This window comes from Erithacus rubecula (assembly GCF_903797595.1).
Source record: "Erithacus rubecula genome assembly, chromosome: 5".
NCBI classification, from domain to species: domain Eukaryota; kingdom Metazoa; phylum Chordata; class Aves; order Passeriformes; family Muscicapidae; genus Erithacus; species Erithacus rubecula.
In genome coordinates, this window is record NC_136687.1 from 49015845 (window position 1) to 49035790 (window position 19946).

Below are 19946 nucleotides of genomic sequence, written 5' to 3' on the forward strand. Positions count from 1 at the left end.
TCCTGCCCAGGGCCTCGAGGGACCTTGGCTTAGCTGAGAGACAGCACAGTGCTGGGCAGCCCGTGGAAGAGCAGCAAGCGCTGTCACCCGTGAGTGCGCGACGATTCCAGACCCCACCTTGGACACGCAGCAGGAGCAGAGCCACGGAGAGATGCTGGCTCAGGGCCTGGAACAGCATCACTGCTCCAGGGTTTGCCTCCTGCTGGAAACTTGCTCACACAGTGCAGTCATTACCTCACCACGCCGTATTTTGTGTGACAAGCATGTTATATATGATGGAATAAAGAAAGGAGTGCTGCTGATGCTCCCCTTATTGTCCTTACCAGATGACAGCGTGCACTTCTGCAGGCACTTGCCAGCACTCAGAGGAAACTGAAAAGGCTCAGCACTTTTCTGAAACTCAGGACTTAATGCCAAAGTCAAACATAAACCTAAGTGACTGCATTTGGACACTCAAAGTTGAAAAAATATGTTAACTTAGTGGCCCTTAACTCCTCAAATATCAGTAAAAATTGGGTCAGACTGCAAAGTGAGAATATCAGCAATTCTTTACCTTTTTCAGTTCACTTAGATCAGTGCATGGTGATATTTTATACATATAATAAAAAAATCAGGGCATGTAAATTAATCCAGTGAAACTAAATATTTTAATTTTCAAGTCCTAAAAATAGATCAAAGAAAAAATACAATATTTCTTCAGAAAACTATATAAATATAGGTGGGATTTTGATTATATTCTTTAAATAAATTTGCTACTAAGGATAATGCCTAAAGCTCTAGCAGACAACAAGACACAATAAATATGTCAGGAAAATTCATACCTTGACTCAGAACTGGGTTGCAAATGTAAGTAAAGTGATTTAGAAACAAAAGAAAACAACCAAAACCTCTGTGGGATTATCCAGAAAGCCAATATAGTAATATTAAGGTATCTATCATAATTTTACAGCTATTGAGTTGCAAACACTTAGCCACACTAATTCACTCAAATCTCACATTGATCTTCACAGAAACTAGTCAAAGATGAACTATGTACCACTGCACTGCAACACTAAAATGTAATTATTGATCCCTCCCCCTACACACAGCATTTCTCATGTGTGGTGTGAGCTTTGCTTTTGACTCCCAAGTGTTTAGCACGACTTCATTCAGTCACACGGTAGAATCTGAAGTAGAATTTCAACACTGATATTCACCTCTCAGTAAGTCACAAATGATACACAGCATCTAGTCAAGATGACCTGACGGGGTCTAGGACTTTGACCAAGAATTCAGAGCAATAGAAAACAATCACAGCACATTTTAATGGATTGAAATTAGATAATCAGTGGTAGACAGAGCTTTTATCAGAGCTGTACAGTGATCAGGTTTTAGCCCTAATATCTTTAGCAGTTTTATCAGTGCTCTGGAGGACCAGACAAAATCACAATCTAAGCCACAAAAATGGCTGATAGAAAAGAAAAACACCTGATGGGTTAGACAAAAGAGCAAACCCTTAGTGTTGTAACACAGTTACATGTAAAGGAATATTTCCAGGAATAAAAAGTGTAAGACACACTTACAGGATAGTAGGAATTTACTTCAGGATCCCCAGAATGCATTTAGGAATGATAGTGGTCAAATAATAGTACATGAGTGTCAGCATGATCCAAAAGAATCAATACTGTCCCTGGAAAAATAAACGGGAAAATTCCTGTAGGCAAACAGAAGGGAATTATTTTAAGTCTGCATTTGGCACTACAGCTTCATTTTTGGGAGTTTATATGATGAATAAAATATGATATCTATGATTCACCAAAGATGCTGATAAATTGGAGAGGGTTCAGAGAAAATCAGTGAGAATCATTAGTGGATTGGAAAGAAAACCTGTACACTCCACGACAGCCATGTAGTTCATTCAACAAAGAGGTTAAGGGATAACTGGATCTGTGTCTTTATGTAATAGGAAAGAAAACTTTGATAATAAAATTATATAACAATATCCAGAAGTACAAGTCAAAAGAGTAGAATTTAAGCTGACATTTTTACTCATCACTGAAACAATTTAAGAAATATCTGTGCTAGATTCCTAAATTTGTAAATGCTACCAATAACTTGGGGGTTACTCTAAAAGAGTTTCTTTAGTTAACTAAGACAGGAATTAACTCAGGAAAGGTCTGTGTGAGTACAAGGTCAGGCTATTTTATTTTAAAATGGTCTTTTCTATTTCCACAGTCTAAAAAGAAGTTAGGAGTAAAAAGTTGAAACTACGCATTGCAAAGGTCAGCATCATCTAGAATAGGGAAACTTTCTGCCCCTTAACTAAGGACCTTGAAACTTTAGAGGACAACCATGCTCCTTGTTATCTTTTTTCTCTTCCATAACTCCCACTGACCTGCACATTTCTTTAAAACAGAGCTACAAGACTTTAAAAGGAGCCAGCCCCACAGGAGGAACAAGCTTCCTATGGAGCTGCACTATTGCCTTGGTGGCTCACATTTGGAGCATATTCCTCAGAATGCAGAGTACAAGCTCCCAGTCACACCTGTGCCAGGTACCTGAGCAGCCTGTTCCCATTTGTGCACAGGGCTCTCAGTCCTAAGCAGAGACAGCACTTTGCTCTGGTCTTTTTGGAACACTATGTTATTGATTTCAGTTTTACATCACCCTGATTGTAGTTTTAGCTGGGCCATCGTTTCTTAGGCAGCTTACAAGAACAACACAGGGGAATGGACCCAAAGCCTTGATGTCACATCCTTTGCCTACTCACAGGACCCACTGGAGATGCAATGCTGCTCATTGAGGTCTTGTTCCAATATGATTTATTCTTGATAAATCCATGTTTGCTGTATCTTATCACTGCAGCCTCTCACTGCTGGAAAGATCTTTACACTCTCTTAAGGTACAGAAAATCAGCTTGTCAGTCTCTAAATCCCCATCTCTTTTATTCTTCCTTCCCTTTTTGAAAAAAAGTAAGAATTATGTCCATCTTCTTGCATTCCTCTGGAATTCACCCTTCCCTACAGAGTGTTAATCACTACCCAACAACAGCTCATCCTAATCTCTTAAATACTCCAAGGGTACATTTCAGCCAGCCTAAGGACTGCAGCACACTAACTCTATCTAAGTGTTATTTGACCTGATCTATGACTATCTGGCCAGAGTTCTTGTCCTCTCATTAACTGCTATTAATCGCATCAGAGGTGCAATTACAAGCTCATTATTTTTTAACATAAAAAAAAAGAAACAAGCTAAATGTTCCCACTGCTGCCTCCATTAGGCAAGAGATTGTATTTCTCCCCATCTCCCATCAAGGAACTATATTCATAGAAATATTATGTTGTTTCCTATGTCCATCACTAGTTGTAATTCCATTTTGTCTTTAGTCTTTCTGATCATGTCTGTGCATGGTCATGTGTTATTTTACAGCCTCCAGCACCTTGTTGCTGCTTATGTTTTCTCTTTGATTTTCATGTAATTCAATAGCCCCTGGTATTGCATTCTAGTGTTTTATTACAACCACTCTATTTTATTCACATTGGGATGAATTGTTTTCTGGCCTGCTTTTTGTGTTTTGTCCCCTAGAAACTTCCAACTCTCCCCTTTGTGTTTGTGCTGCTCCCTATGAGAACCTGCCAAAGAATTTCTCTGTGTTTACTGAAGTTCAATTCTTTAGCTCTGTTATGATGAAGCATGTAAATCCTCAGGCCATCACTACATCCAGGCTTCTGTACAACATGAGCCATTGATCTGCTTCACCAAGCCACTGCTGGCACATCATATCCCGTGTCTCTTCCAGAAGTTCCCTTCCTGGATGCAGTTCTTGGCTAACACACTGGTTCCTCCCTCCCGCTTCTTGCCCCATGCCTTACTGAAATTCCCCACAGATACTGTTAGCATGATCTGAACATCTACCACTCCAGCTAAAGCAGGGACTATATTTGTATTAGCTCCTGGCAATGGTAATTTATTAAATTCTGGAAGATCAGCCACTAGAGGGAATCTAACACACCCTGCAAGCATGTTAAGCTCTCTCCCTTTGATCCTTTTCCTCTTGCACAGTGGCATTTAAAATGGCTTTATGCATAATGAAAATCTACTTTTACCACCTTTGATAGACAACAACTATTTGAAATGTCTGTTCCCTGCAATGAAAATATCTTCTCTGAACTGCACCTGCTGTGGGTTATCTCTGAGAGTCTATTTCAGTCCTAAAATGAACACATATTAACTCCCTCTCACCATCTCCCTAGATGCAGTTCTAGTGCTTCCTAGGGCTCAGTTGTCCAGGCATCCCTAATGAAGTGACTTACACAGACGCAAAAAACCAAAGTGTGTCACACACTAGCAATTTTGGTTGGTGTGTTTGCATCCTGATGAGTTACCACCTTCTGCTACATAAGGGAGTACATGGTAACAAATCCTAAAGAAGTGTGAGTGTCTGCAGCTGCAAAGTGTGAAAAAATATCAAGTGATTCCTTTTAAAAGGTCCTTCTCCTACCGAAGACTTTAAAGGGGGAAAACAGGTAGGGAGGAAGAACATAACATACAATGTGGATGGCACATAGATGGACAACTTTAAAAGCTCAAAGTGATTTGAGCTTCTTTTTTTTTTTTTTTTACCCTGAAAATGGACCAAAAAAAAAATTAAAAAAAAAAAAATAGAGGGCCCCTTTAAGTCCTACTGACATACTGGGGCTGGTAAGTAACTGCACCCTGTGGTTCGCATTACTTTTTTATGTGTTCCTGTTTTTATGGAGTGCTAAATGACTTAATTACATTTTACTGGTTTATTCTGCTCACTTGCTCATAACCTCATTAATCTGACACACACTGTTTTTTCCCCAAAATGGAGAATACACAATCATTTTTGTGTAATAGAGTCTCTAGGTATTTGCAGCTGTCTGACAGGTATAATGTGGTTGAATTTGCTATTTTTTAAGAAATTATCACCTCTGCATAAAGGTGCAAGTTATGAATAAAGAACATAAACTGGGCAGACTAAGCTCTTTAGCAGCACATCAGGATCCCAGCTGATTTAAGTACTTGGTGGTGCTGGTGGAGTGGAAAAGATGCACTTTTCAGTTTAATTATCATTATCTTACTTTCACATGAGGAGATAGATAGCTGGTGTTCACCCAGATAATTTCTAGACCATAACTGCACATCTTTTAAGCTTGATCCCCCTACTAATTTGGCCCACAGCAGACAGTATGGAATGTCTGGTTCTGCTAAATAGAAAAGCAGAGGTGTGGGGACTACAGAGCCCCCTCATCACAGCCTTTGCTGGGAAGTAGGTTTTATACAGCAGAGGGATGTTTTCTGATGTGTCTGGGATGATGTATCTCTAGGTTTTAATGCTGCAGATAACAAGAAGTTGTTTTGTTTTGACTTTATTTTGGATCATTTTGTGTGAGATGTGGCACAATGAGGCAAACTGAAAGGTCCAACCTGACAGAGATCAAATACAAGGCCAGATTTGAGAACAACTTGGAGGGCTTCCTGTGGTTGCTCCCATTGCTTTCCCCCATCTCTAAACAGCTTCCACTCATCATTTTAGCTAGTTAAACCAAGTAGAAACTGGAATTCTGTGCCTGTGAGACAGGAAAAAACCCCAAATAAACCAGCTTCTGAAAATCTCTATTTCAATTAAGAAGTCTTCACCAGAGACAAAAGGACTTGATTAAATTTAAATGCTGAAGAAAGGGGAAGTTCTGTCACATCTCTAATTCCACCCTTGTGAAATCTTCCTGCAGGAAAGATGTGAAAACCTACTGGCCATTCCTGGCAATGTAAAAATTCAGTGAGACTCTGAGAGTAAAATGGTAGCCAGGAACTTGGGACTTCACTGGAGGAACTCTGTCAGATTTTTATGAGATGGTTGTCTACCCATATCCCTCCATTTTTCAGAAAGATGGTCTGCAGTTTACAAGCATGTGAAACACATGAACAAGGTTTCCACATTGAGTTGTTTGATAAAATTTAAAGACACTGCTGATGACTTAACATGTCCTAAAAATGTTATATGTATGACTGTTACAAATAACCCTTAAAGCAACTGCAAATAAAAATAATGGTAAAACTCCTTTCAAACAGTCTTGCCCTTTTCCTTATCTTTTTCTTTCTCCTGTGTCTTTTTCTGCACTGAGCCAGCAGTACACTGGAAGGCAGTGCTTACCTGAAATAGCTGCCACAGAGATTTGAAATTGAAACTGGAGACGATCCAAATAGAGACAGGGGTGAGGGCAGAGAGGAACTGGATAGGCAGCAGAATTCAAACACAAATCAGGGCAAAAGGCCTGCTTGTCCTTCACACTGAAGAAACAGACCAGGGATCTGTCAAAAACTCAATGGTTCTGTATGAGCCACTGCAAAGAGACCACAAAACTGAGAGTATCCTTTTAAATAAGATTCTCAAGCAACAGATTTGCAGAGACTACAATAGCATAAGAAAGTATAAATTTCAGGTTCAAAAGATATGCATCAATCTTCTTAAACTAATATGTTAAAATAAAAAGCATCTTCTTGCTAAATTGTGGGGGTTGTTTCTGATTGCTAAACTAATTTCTTCTGATTTTTTTTTTCCAGCTGTATTTTCCCCTATCCTTTTCTTCTTTTCCCTTTTATTTTGAAAAAAACCCTCAGTTTCTTATTTTTCTTTAATTTGATTATATCAAAATGAAGATTGATCTTTTGCCTACTTTCTGCACAACTTGTTAGCTAAGTTCTCAATCCTGCCAACTCATTTGCACAGAATAGCTCCAGCTATCAGTGAGCTGAGCATCCCATGTAAAAAGACAGAAAGGCTTGGTTCTGATTAATTCACCCATTCATCTTGTCTATCTTTCTATATATTTTTATTGAGATGTCTCTAAAATAGTTGCCATGTGCACAGGGTTGGTTATTTCCTACAGCACTTGAACTAAACCAATAATAATCATAGGTGGTTGTTCCCATTGGCTCCAGAAAGGGTGCCTTTTGCTCTCACACAGAGTAACTCCAAAGGATAAATTATTTAGAAATAAAAGTGAAAAGAAATATGGAAAACAATGCAATTAAATGGCCTTAGCTCTTCTATTTTAAAAACTTGAACTCCTCTCATTAGAATTCATCACATGAGGTCAAGCAGAAATAAAACTTTCCCTCTTATTTTTGTACATTAAAATGTTCAACGTAAATCAAAGGAACTGCAATAATTCATAATTTAAAACTAAAGCCCACCACATTTGTATCACTGCAGGAGGTCGTATTTCTGCAAGAGCACTCTCATACAACAATAATTTCCCAGCTGCAGTCACAGGTTATTCTAAAACAAAACACAAGGAAGTGATTAAAAAAAAAAAAATGCTCAACACTACAACTGATCCAAGATAAAGTTTATCAGGTGAGAATTCCCAAAGGTTTAACTAGTACAGGATCCCATATGATTTTAATAAATCTCTGAGACATCTTTTCTCAGTCATACTTCTTCCAAGACAATAAAGACAGCATAGAAGAGAAAAGGAAGAAGAAATGAGAAGTTACTTCCATGCAAAGCAGTTGCAAATTATCATCTTTCAAAGTGCCCTTTTGCACCACTTCCAGCTGGTGATCCCACTACTGACAGTGTTGAGAATCTTGAACTAGGCTTTCGTTAACCCTGGGAATGGACTGAGACTACAGAGGTATCAAAGGGTTGCTAAAAATTCAAAAGCAGCACTTTTACAGTCTTGCTGATTATACAAAAAACTTTGAGAATCTAAGTCAGGTGAATCCTAGCACATCTTATACTTCTTTTGCTTACTCAAGGAGTATGAAGAACCTTATTTTATTTAACTTGGTCTGACAGTATAATGGCTTGAACAGAAACACAAACCCATCCATGCAGACACCATCATAACAAAACACATTTGCATGCAGGAGCCCAGTTCAGTACTCCTTTTTCATCATAAAAGTCTCCATGGTGGGGCACATCCTCCTGGTTTCCTTCCTAAAGTGGGCTCTGAAGCAGCCCAGGAGACCATCTCACATCTGCAGAGATGCTGCCCCATTAAAATGGTACCACTAATCTCTGAACCTCTCCTGTGATCAGGTGTGGTCCTTCCTTCAACATTGATAGGTAACTCAAAAATATTTCTGATGTCACAGCTGGGCCCAACCCACAGACATTTTTGCTCTACAGCTTCTCTGAAACCAAAATTCTGGGGTTTTCCCCATCAAACAAACTTATTCTATTCCTTAACTCCAGTTTTAACAGCATTATTACATCCCAAGGTGAAGTGACAAACTTTCAATCATCAGTTTTAAAGCCTATAGGCATAAACAAAAGAAAATAATTTGTTCAGCTTGTGCTTTGTGAGTAATAATTACTATTTCAAATGTATCCTGATTCTATAGGATGATCACTTAATTAGCTACATATAAATAGAATAAATAATTGATGCAAGTCCCACTGAAAACTACCCTTGGCTCTAAGATGGATCCCCAAAAGAAGGTCTGGCAACCAGAAAAGGACAGCTCTAAGCCACCTGCTTTGGATCTGGCATGAGTAGATGGACAGAGGCTTTTAGTCTCTTTCAGGATGCTACACTGCACAGTGGGGTATTAAAAACAGCAGCTGTGATGTCAACATGGTTCTTTGGAGTGCTTTCAAGCCTTGTTTCTTCTCCTCAGAATGGGTACATTTCAGGAGCTAGACATTAATTTCAAGAAGGTGCATAGTAGCAAAGGTTTCCTTGCAGTAGGATATTATTTTCACATATGTTGTGACCAAGTGCAAGCTGTAGATACACAGTTCTTTTCAAAACAAAATTGGCTCTCACATGGGTGACATCATCAGTACAGGTGCATCCAGACCCCCAGCACAGAAACACCACAGCCCCTTCTCTGGGGTCCAGGAATGCCTTCACTTGCAAACAGTCATCTGCACAGATACAGGTGGATTTTTTAAAATGCACAGCTAAAAGAATTTTCTCCACTGGCCTGTTGAGAATCTCTTTATATGACTAGTGGTTAGTGTATTTAAGAGTAGTTCTCTGAGCTTTCCTGGTCTGTGACAGCCTTAGGAAGTGAAATCCTGTGACTATCACTACCCTTGGAGCTAGCTGGAGCAGCTGACAGGTCCTCAGCCTTCTGCCTGAGCATATACCTACTTTGACTGCTCATCAACAACCAAACTATGGCCAAAAACAGGCAGGAAAGGAGATAACCTGACATTTTTAGCTCTGTAGGGGCACCTCAGTCCCTGAGGTATAAGGGTAAACCTGGATGTAAAATGGAGTGCAGTTGAAGCTGGACCCTTCTGTTTTGCACTGTAATGCAAACACAGGTGAAATTCATAGTGACAAACAAGATTTGTGATTCTTTCTATTCTATCATGATATCCAAGACTGAAAAAATGTAAGACCTGTGGATCAAAACATATGAGAATACTTGAAGGAGACCCTGTGAAATCAGCCAGACATGTTTCTCACCACTTTATAGGACAGAAGGATGGAGGTGTATAAGCATGTAGTCACAGTAGTCCCAGCAATTGTCTTAAATCCATCTGCCTATACTATAGGGAATTTTCCATGTGAAAACTTCTTAACACCAAACAAGAAATAAGGGTTGCTGAGGGCATTATGCAGAATTCAGGGGCTTGTGGTGTGACTGAGTATGCCAGCAATGACAGACTTTTCATGTGGATATGCCTGCAAAAGAGAAATGCACGTGTTGGTGGCAGATCAGACATCTGCCCGGCTGCGAGTCATGTGGATCTTTGGTCTCTCAAACCCACATAATTTCAGTACAAAATTTCCCTTGAACAAACATTTGCAATTTAACTGTCTGGCCTTTGGTATTTTGTGAGTGAGGGATATGACACTCACAGATGTACCAATAACATTGGTGAAGGCAGGAGAAAATGGAGATGGGGAAAACACTTCACAACTTGTCAGTTTTGGGCCTTAAAGAGAGCTTCTACAATACCAGAAAAGTCCTGTATGAAGAAGCTGACAACCATCATAGAAATGGATTTTAATTGCTCTCTTCACTGTATTTTAGTATGATAGCAATTTGTGTGCCAACTGACTTGAACAGTGCCCTGTGACAGAAACTGCCAAGGTAACAGATCATTCTGTGCAAATACAAGTATTTAAAATTAGATCAGGACATTTTTGACGCTAGCTCTATCTCAAGACGCTAGGATAGTGCTAATAAAGACTTTTGAAATCCTCTCTGCAGCACAGCATCTAAATCACAAAATATTATTCTATTTCCTTTAAATGAGCAATTAATATTAGCCACTCAGGAGAGCAGGACTTGCAAGCTCTCCTTGCTGCCCATCCTTCCCTGCTTTAGTCACAGATACCTGCTGGTGCCCAGCAGCTACAGAGGACACACATGTGCATCTCTACTACGCCGTGCACCATTTCCCTCCTGCTGGCACATCCTCTGCCAGGCCAGCCTGACAAGTGGGTTCAGCATCAAGGCTTTCGCTGCCAGTTTCCCTCCTCCACCAGCTGGGAAGAGCGAGGGCAGGGGCAGAGGAGCCGAGAGGCTGGTACTCATCTCCCCAGCTCGGCTGATGGCCGCTTGAGTGGCCTGCCGCCATGGAGAGGAGCTGGCCCATCTCCATGGGGCCGCTGGCCACCACCGCTCCACTCAACTGGCGCTTCGCTGGTGTGAAACACAAAACCAGAACTGCGCGAACTCTTTTCTGAGTGAGCTGAATTAAGCGGCGGGGAGAGCACCGCGGAGCAGCTTCCTGCGATCACAGCGCTTAGCTGGCATCACCGCTGATAAGGAAGCACAGGCAGCACTGCTTTTCATTCTCCCTTTGTGGGGCTGATCTTATTACAGAAAACAAATTTACCAAGCATGAATTATCGCTAAAATTCTTAATGCTCTGGCGGAGAAGAAAGCCTGATGCAGACGCCAGTAAATACACGTCTGTGCATGAGGATGCCTCTCCTCGGCACGCTACACTCCCAACTTTTGGCTATGTGCCGCTGCTGCGAGAATTATTCAAAAGACGGGCTGCAGAAGAAGGATCAATTAATCTGCTGAGCGAGTTTCCGAATCCATTCTCAATGCCGCTGACAGGCGCAGACCCCCTCCCTGCGCTCGGTAATTACCCCGATATTTCCCGCACGCTGGTTTGAGCGGCGTGCACAGGGGCTGCCTGTGAAGAGCTGCTCTCCCCGCGCCGATCTGAGGCAGGGCAGCAAGGCAGCTCCCCTTATCGCTCCGCTTCACTCCGTCTGCAGCCAGCGGGGCGCCGCCTAATCGCCGGCCCTGGGACAGGGACGGGCGGGCTGCGGGCTGCAGATAGACCTGGCACCAAAGGGGACTGGGACTGTCCTACCGCGCTGGAGCCGCGGAAAACTCATCACGAGCTCGCTGTTTCAAAGGCGAGAGAGGAGCCCCTTTAAACCAGAGGCCTGTCCCTTAATTAGACAAATGCAGCGATCAAAGTTATTATCTGTCCTTACAAAGGCCGGAGCTTTAATTGAATGGTGTGCTGCTACCTTTGAGAGAAAGTGTTCAGTACTCTTGGAGAGCAAAGTGCCAGGAGGGGGAAAATGGGAAAAGAGAGTAAGCAAGAGGAAAAGAGCAAGAGGGAGAGAGATGGTATTTAACACGGAGGCTGCTTTATATGGAAATGTAATGAATATAGTTGATAAAAAAGGGAGAGACAAAAGTTGTGAAGTTTCAAGCTGTGAGAGAACTTCAAAGTGTATTCAAATGTCACATTGATTTTTCTTCAAATCTCTAAGTCGTAAGTTTTTCAAAAGAGGAATATGATCCCCTATTTTATCCACTAATGTTTTATCTACAAAAAGGGCAAAAAAGCACAATGTTTTCCTTTCACAGGATATAATCCCTATATTGGAAGTCTATCTTTTTTTTTTTTTCCCAATCAAAGATTTTTTTCTGTGTGTTTGAAAGTGGTGAGGTCTTCACCACATTTGTGCATTGTATGTTTAACTGGAGAATTCTGGGTCTAAGAGCCTGCTCTAAGTGGAGAAGGACCATACTCAGATGGGACTTCATTACCACCCTACTCCAAGCCAACCAGAACAAGGCAATGCTTCCTTTCCTGGAAGGAAATGATTAGACAACTCTGGGAGCAACCTTCAAAGAGATGTGAACCAGCAAGGCTTTGCAGCATGGTACTAATATGTTGGCAAAGCAGTAGATTAAAATTATGCTAATTACTCAGGCAGCGACACAAACTAATATGAACTTAGCTCTAAATGAAAATGGAATGGTCTATCAACTTCAATGGCCTACCATGGATCTAGACACCAGGAAGAACCCATTTGATGCCCCACAGCACTGATTATCAACTGGGTTATGTGTCTGCCCCTCTCTATTATAGGTTGGTAGAAATTCCAGATAACAACTCTGAGAAGTAGAGCATAATTAATGACAAAAATCATTAGAGGGAATAAAAGCTGTTTTATGGTAAATTCTGAATATCTCTAGCAGTTCTTCCAAACTAAGCTCCTACAACAATGCAAAGGAGAGGTTTCTGCAGCGCTCACAGTATAGTGATTACCCTGTAAAAATGCAAACCTCAAAAAGAGAAGAATGCAAAACAAAACAAATATATTTTGAGAAATCTCAAAGGTTTCGTGTGAGTGGTTTCATAGTGTTCCAAAAATAGCTTTCAGTCAAAGAGGCTACTTTGGAATTTGATTATATTCTGGGAGTCTATTGCATATCAAACAAATTCAGCTGAAGGCATGAAAATAATAATACTGGAAGGGTGGTATGAGGAAAAAAAAGTAAGGATCAAACTGGATGGCAGCAGCTGTATCCTTGTTTTCTATTGCACTTTGTAGTCTTGGCAATAGGAGCAAGCCATGGCTGCTTCCTGACCTTGTAGGGGCTGCATCCCCTTGCAGACTGAGAGAAACAAACCTGGGTGTGAGCAGCATAAGGAGCACTACAGTGCATCTCCCACTTGGGATAATCATGGCACTAGGGCTGCTGGAGGACCACAGAGCACACCTTTCTCAAGTGACTCGTGAATTTTTACATTTGGCAAAAGAAACTATCATTGCTTGGGGACTTCTTTCTTGTTGTTTTGCTTGTTCTTAAGATTTAGCCATCTTGTTAAGAAATCACAAAAATGGAACACATTCTCTTCTTTATCAGGTCCAGTTCCCTTGCACATGGATTTCAGTGCTAATACTACTAAATCCAAGCAGAATATGCTCAGATCTGTGTGGAAAATTATCTGGAATTTGGATTTCTTACAGAGATTTACATTTGGGCATCAGCTAGTAGTGGGAAAGGAAGTGTGTCTCAGTAAGCTGCCTAAAATTTCTGCTTTGTGGAGGAGTCCAAGATAATACAGGGACAGGATCTCAAATACACTTTGCTTTAAGACTGCAGCTCTGTCACTTTGTGGAAGGGCAGGCAGGTGTAAAATACTGCAGTGCTGTGCCAAAGTACTTGTGAAATTGTACGAATCTGTCTTTTAATGATTATTTTGAACAGTAAATATACTGTTGTACAATACATCAGTTTCTAGTGAGAAAAGCCTTTGACACATTTCTAGTTAAGCCAATGTAAAATTTTTTCCAAAGACTTCTATAGCAATCCTTACATGCTTACATGGAGTTCTCCACTCTTTCTGCTGACAGTTTTCAAGTCAAAATAACCACAAGTAAAATTTGTGCTGTAGGAACAGTGCTGGTACTGACTCTGGGGCAGCCTTCCAGGTTTTTTGAGATGAAAAACCTTTGGAGGAGTTAGTATTTGCAACAATCCCTTTCCCCCAAGCCCCTTCTGCAGAAATAAATCAGGTCTTCAGATATATCCTCCTGGGTTGTCTGTAGGCTGTAGATCAGTCTTTCCACACAAGGATTCCAGCACTTTCTATGGGGACTTAGACTTTACCTAGTGCAAATGCAGGTGGGACATGTCAGCAGGCAGAGTCAGGGCTGAATGGGTGATGCCTACAGAAGACAAAAAGTGAATGCTAGGAAGTAAGTTTAGCAGATTCCTTTGATGCCATGGGTGTAGCAGAATTATGGAGCCACCATGACAGTCCTACAGAGAGAAAATCCAAAGGAACCAAGTAGGCACCACAATGACATGGCAGAAAAGAAATAATTTACCTTTGCTTGCCCAAAGCATTAAGATGAATGAATAATTCTTCTAAAACCATCAGTCCTCTCTGGCTTTTTACATGACTCCCAGCAGCTCTTTGCTCTCTGTGCTTCTCTTTCTTTGACTACTTTTGCTATATCTGTTCACAATTCAGTTCCTATAACTTGTTCATGCAACAGTAATCAGGAAGATTTTCTCAACAGGTGGTTCAAGCCCCAGGAATACCTGCTAAATTTCTAACATAATTTGAGATAAGATCTGAATAATAATAAATGTAATTCCTCATCTTTGTATGGAAATACCAATTTGTCTTGCTCTGATTTTTAATACAAATATATGCTTCTTAAGAAAACAGAAATATGCCCTTCTTGTGCCACATTTTGAGTTACCTATGAGATAATTGACAAACTTCACAGGGAGAGGTTTATTTGTTATTTAAATTCCACTGATGGAAAATTTATCCAAAGTAGAGCAGGATGCACTGAATTTCCTGTGGTTGCTGGCTGAGATAAAGGATTCTTTTGGAGGCTGAGGAGAAAAAAGGGTTGCCATCAGACCTAGGGACCATCACAAATCTCAACTTGCTCATGCTCCATTTGCTCAGTGTATTTCCTTCACCCTGCCTATTGTAATGCAAGCACATTGCATTTTAAAGTGAAATAAATATCTTATCATGACAGACATTGCTACTGCAGGTTTGGACACCTGGTGTGATAAACTCCTTCCCTGCTGCCTCCCAAGATGTTAGCACTGGGAGCCTTCATTTACATCATCCAGCTCAGTAATAGCAAACTCCCCCTCCCATGAACCCCTCTTCTAGAGACTCCTTTCCAGATTCCTTTCCAGAAACTTTTTTTAAAATCCAAGAATGTTAAAGCCATTCAGTTATGATTTTTTTTTTCTAGAAAGAAATTTCCTAACAATTATGGCTGTTTTTCTTACAAAGATTTCTCTCACACCAGAGAGTCATTATTTACCCCTGTGGGAGATGCCATGGTTTGGTCTAAAATTATAATCATCTAATACTTGGTCTGTAGTTAGATTGTTAGTAGATTTCCTTGAAGCTGAGATTAAGCTCATCAGGCTTCCATTCTTGAAAATGATCTTTTATTCAGTCAAAAAAGAATAATAATTTTTATTCTAAGTACAGGCTAGATTTTCTCTTTTAAAGGGAACAGCTGCTATTTTTAATGATTTATTGCCAGTATCTTCCCTCTTTTGCACTTTATTTCTTTCTGAACCCCCCGATGAATACCATCTGGTTCAAGTGATTTACTATGCTTGCATTTCATGAGCTGCTCCATGACATCCCAAATTAAGACAAGGCAAATATAGTCTGAGTTTCAGGAAAATCTTTCTGACAGATCTATTAGACTGTGGAGTAATCTTTCAGTGGGAGTCTCATTGTCTGAGACATTTATAGCAAGACTGGACAAAGCATTGGTAAAATATACTTCAGGGGACAATTCTGTATAAGCAGAAGGATAGTATAGGTACATGACTGAAATTGAGATAGACAAAAAATGTTAAGGGAACATTTTTCCATCAGAGAACGCAGTTCTTCAGACAAAACTAAAAAAAAACTTTACTAAACTGTCTGAATTTTGGTGAATACTATTGGAAAAAAAAATGCAGGAACTATAATGTCAGAATGTCACATCAAAGTACTCTCTGAATAAAGAATTTAATTTTTTAATGAAATTTTTATTTATCCTATTTCTATACTACATTCTGAAGCAGAAATCAAACTAAATACTAAATTTTTCCAATTTAGCCCAAATTTATGGTTCTTTCCTCTAGAATGTACTTCCTAGAGAAATACAGAAAAGGATAGGTTTTTCCTGTCAAAAATGAAAGAAAATAAGAAATACAACTTGGGCACAGAAAATTGCCTTCCAACAGGCTTCTGACAGTTTTCTGTGGCAAATGACATCTCTTTATGTTCCATGTTTACAGGAATTTCTCTGCATTTGCCCTTTCACTTTGTCATTTCAGTACCTTATGCCTCAGTTTCTTCCAGATTAAAAGAAACAGAAATGTGCATTTTTGCTCTGAGAAGTTGGACTGAAAGGCATTTCATAACAACTTAGATTTTTATTAGTGAATTTCTTTCTTGTTCCCTGTGGCTTGGCTGCTTTATTGTCCTCAGGTTGACCTGCAGTTTTATTCTGCTTTCATTGATGTGTTTTATCCTTCCAGCTGTAATATAATTGGAAATCTTAATCATAGTTGAAATAACTCCAGAGACAGACTTGGAGAAGCAGTGAACACTGAGGTGAACTGTGTATTTTCTTCTAAAGCATGGCTGGTCACAATAGTTCATTGAAACCTTTCTATCCTTTTCAAGAGTAGGAGACAAAATAGAGATTCCTTTTGTAAACAAAACAACTTCTGAAAGTGTCAAACCCCACATTAAATCTTGAAGTCCTGGGATCTGGCCAGTGCTTAATAGCATTCAAAATTACTGACCTCAGAAGCAGAAAGTCTCTATATTTAAAGACCGACTGTTGCTTCCTCTTTCTAAAGGAATGAGTTTTCTGAAACTGGTTTGTTTACCCCTTGATCTATGGACCCTTTTGGGTCTTCTCCTCATTTAATCTCTATTTGAAGCCTCATATCTTCCACAAATAAACCAAGAACCTGCAAAAACAAACATGCCTGGACTCCTATATACATTCCTCCCATGGTGAGGTTTTCTCCCTTTCCTCACAAAAATGCTCTCTTCTGCCACCAGTTATCTCCTGCTCTCAAACTACCTTGTGTCTCTAATGAGTCCTTCATGCTTCCCACACACATCTTGCCTCCTTGGAGACAATCAGGATGACAGGAGGGTTCCCTTCCTGCTCTCTGGGCTCCATCTGTGTTTCACAGAGGACTGGCAGAATGAAACATTCCTGTCCCCATCTGCAGAACCAAATTGCCTACAGGCAAGAACCACATCCAGCAATATCTGATATCTTAGAAACAATCTGATCATACTTTGTAAGGGTAAAGCTGCTAAGGTCCCCCAGCCACCATAGATATTTTTGAGGATTTTCATTCATTCCTACTTTTTATCCCAGTAGAAGGCAGATGCAAACTTAGCATCTTCTGGCACTATCTCATATGGTGCTCTGCATCAAGAGACACAGACATTTAAGAGTGTATAGAGAAAGGAGGTGTTTGGTGGCCCTATTTTTCAGCTTTATAACAAAGGGAAAACAAAACAAAATAGCTACCTGGAAGTTCACACAGCCTTGACAGAGAAAATTCCCTGAAGCTGAGCTGCAGCACAGAAGGTGGAAGGAGATCTCTGGGCTCTTTTACAAGCAGCAACTTAGAGAAATAATGTCCCACAGTTAATTTGGTAAAGAAGTGAGAGAAAAAAGGAAAGTTCCAGATAGGTAGAAAAAGGTAGGAAATATGATTGAAGATTGAATTTCTGAAAGGTTTCTTGTCATAGTGCATATAACCACACCAGGCTGCAAGGAGAAATCTGCTGCAGAACTCAAATCACAAGCACTTTTCTCTATCTACTCTAATATAACTTATCTGTACCTAGTGTAATATAAACACATTCTCAACACATTCTCAACATGCCCCTGGATTGCTTTAGGCAATATTTGAATTCATTGTGTAGCTTTTTTTCCTGTATATTTTGCCTATATGGGAGAGGAAAGAGTAAAACTCGAGTAAGAGAAGAATAATTGAAATTAAGTCATAGAAGTTTAGGTGATGGATCAGGAAGAACATTTTTATTTCATCATTAAAAAGCATAAATCGAATCACTTGCCACTCTGCTTATGCAAAGGAAAAAATAAGGCAAACATTATCAATTTTACTGAATCTACATTAGAAGGGACAAGTCTCCTGTTAAAACAGTGCTGAGGAATAATTGACTGTGTTACCTTCTAGCTTAAGGGGCTAAGTTACTGCCAGATCAAAGAGGTCAAGTTGTAAATAACAGTGGTTATTTCAGATTCAGGGAATGCCATTAAAGTTAAAAGCAGTTGTAATGCAACTTAATGCCTTTGCCTGTTTTATTTACATCTTATTCCTAGCATTTAACAAAAAGGTTATGGAAAAAAATAGCCACCTGTAGGGAGAAGGGAATTTCATTATGATCTCACTTTTAATTATTTAGTGTTCAATGGTTAGATTCTGACACTCCTATCCACATTATTGCCTTACTCCATTAAATACTTTATCTAGTTTCAACAGTACTATGCCTTTAGCCTCATAAAATCAAGAGGATGGGAATTTCACTTTTAAATTCTGCAGGAAAAAAATCACTGCAGTTTATTCTGGATCAGATCTACTGATTGATGTTTGCTGTCCCACAGGGAAAAAGACAAAATATTTCTAGCTCTTTCTTTGGTTAGCAGATACCTCTTTAGGTACATAACTGATTCAATGAATGACACACAGCCAGTAAAGCATTATCTTTGGGCATATATCACTAACCTTAAAAGCAATATTTTATTATTAAGCTAAAAAAGTCATGTCTTTTCCATTAAATGGGAGAGGTCAAAATCAAAGGACAATGTTGCAAATTACCTGCAAATGGCCACACTATTCACTGATCATCTGTAACACAAACAGAAGGCACAGTGCTCAATAAGCAGCCTGCACAATTCTGCCCACTTCCAAACCCAAAATCTAAGCAACTCCATTAAATACCTTCAACAGTTGAAGTCAATTAATTTGAAGTGGCAGCATACAAGTAGCCTTATTTGTTTTATTTACAAGTTACTTGTCTCAGGTCTCACCTTCTAATAGGAGCTTAGGCTGGTGCCTCTAAATACATGGCTTCTTGAAAGTGAATTTTAGTGCTCCTGAGAGATACTGCAATTTGATTTCTGACTCCAGGTCACAAGACTATCAAGTGAATTTCTATTTTCTCACTTTTCTAGGCAAGCAGGTCAGGGGGTCTCCTGTGAGACTGATTAAACTAGACAAAAGTGGATCATGCTATGGTCTGGATAAAAATGCATGCTTGAAAATCACAGTGGCAAAAGCTAACACTAGTGCAAACAGTGTTGTAAGGGGCAGGAGAACTATAATGCTACTGGCTTACAAGAACATTTTAATAACTATAACTGCAGTTTCATCTATACAGAAATACTATAAAATGCCTGTTGGAATATTTTCATGCCACATCTAGATTCATTAGCTCATTTAAAACGCAGTGCTAAAACCAGTGCATTAGCTGAGGTCATTACAATACTGCCATCAGATAATTTCAGTGCTTCTGCTAATTAAAATGATGGCACTATAAAAGAAGAAACCCATCTTGTGAGGCTCAAAGGCTCTTTTGGGGAGAGAAATTACACTCCCTTGGCTGCATGCCCCCATCACCTCCCTTGGATGGGGCTGCCCTTGCTGCAGGCCCTTGCTAGGGGTAAGTATAAACATATTTGTAGAACCTGGTGTCCCAGGCAATACAGAAATACTGGCAACTAAACATTTGGTGTTTACTTTCCCAAGGAAAGGACAGTCCTTGGAGAAGTCACCTTGGTTTCTTGGTTTCTTTAGTCCCTGCCATGGTAGACACTGGGGAAATCTTGCAGACCATTTCAAATCAATTGACTTTCCTGTAACCAGTTTGAATCTTGAATCCTTGCTTTAAACACTTTTGGCAATGTGTGACTTGATTTACCCTCAGAAACAGAGTTTTTTTTTCCTGAATTTCCCTTTTTCACGAGCACTGAGGTAAAAGGCAGGGGAAATGCTAGTAAAAAATTAAAAACCCATTACAAGCTCCTCTCAGATGCTGCAGTCCACTATTACTACCAGAAGTCAGTAAAACATTTCATACTTAAACCCAATGCTGTGCCTTCTTTCGAATGCAAAATTACTTTTACTCCCTGCAGCTTGGTTAACAATAAAGAAAACCAACTCTA

At 39.8% G+C, this 19946-nt stretch overlaps 1 long non-coding RNA gene across 1 annotated transcript in view; it reads right to left on the reverse strand.

The window, feature by feature from the left end:
* Positions 1–18623, reverse strand: part of LOC306802536 — a 107841-nt gene extending 89218 nt beyond the window's left edge. The window contains exon 1 of the long non-coding RNA XR_013774395.1: positions 18601–18623. This is a non-coding gene — a long non-coding RNA (uncharacterized lncRNA). The remainder of the gene's footprint in view (positions 1–18600) is intronic.
* Between the last annotated feature and the right edge of the window lie 1323 nt (positions 18624–19946).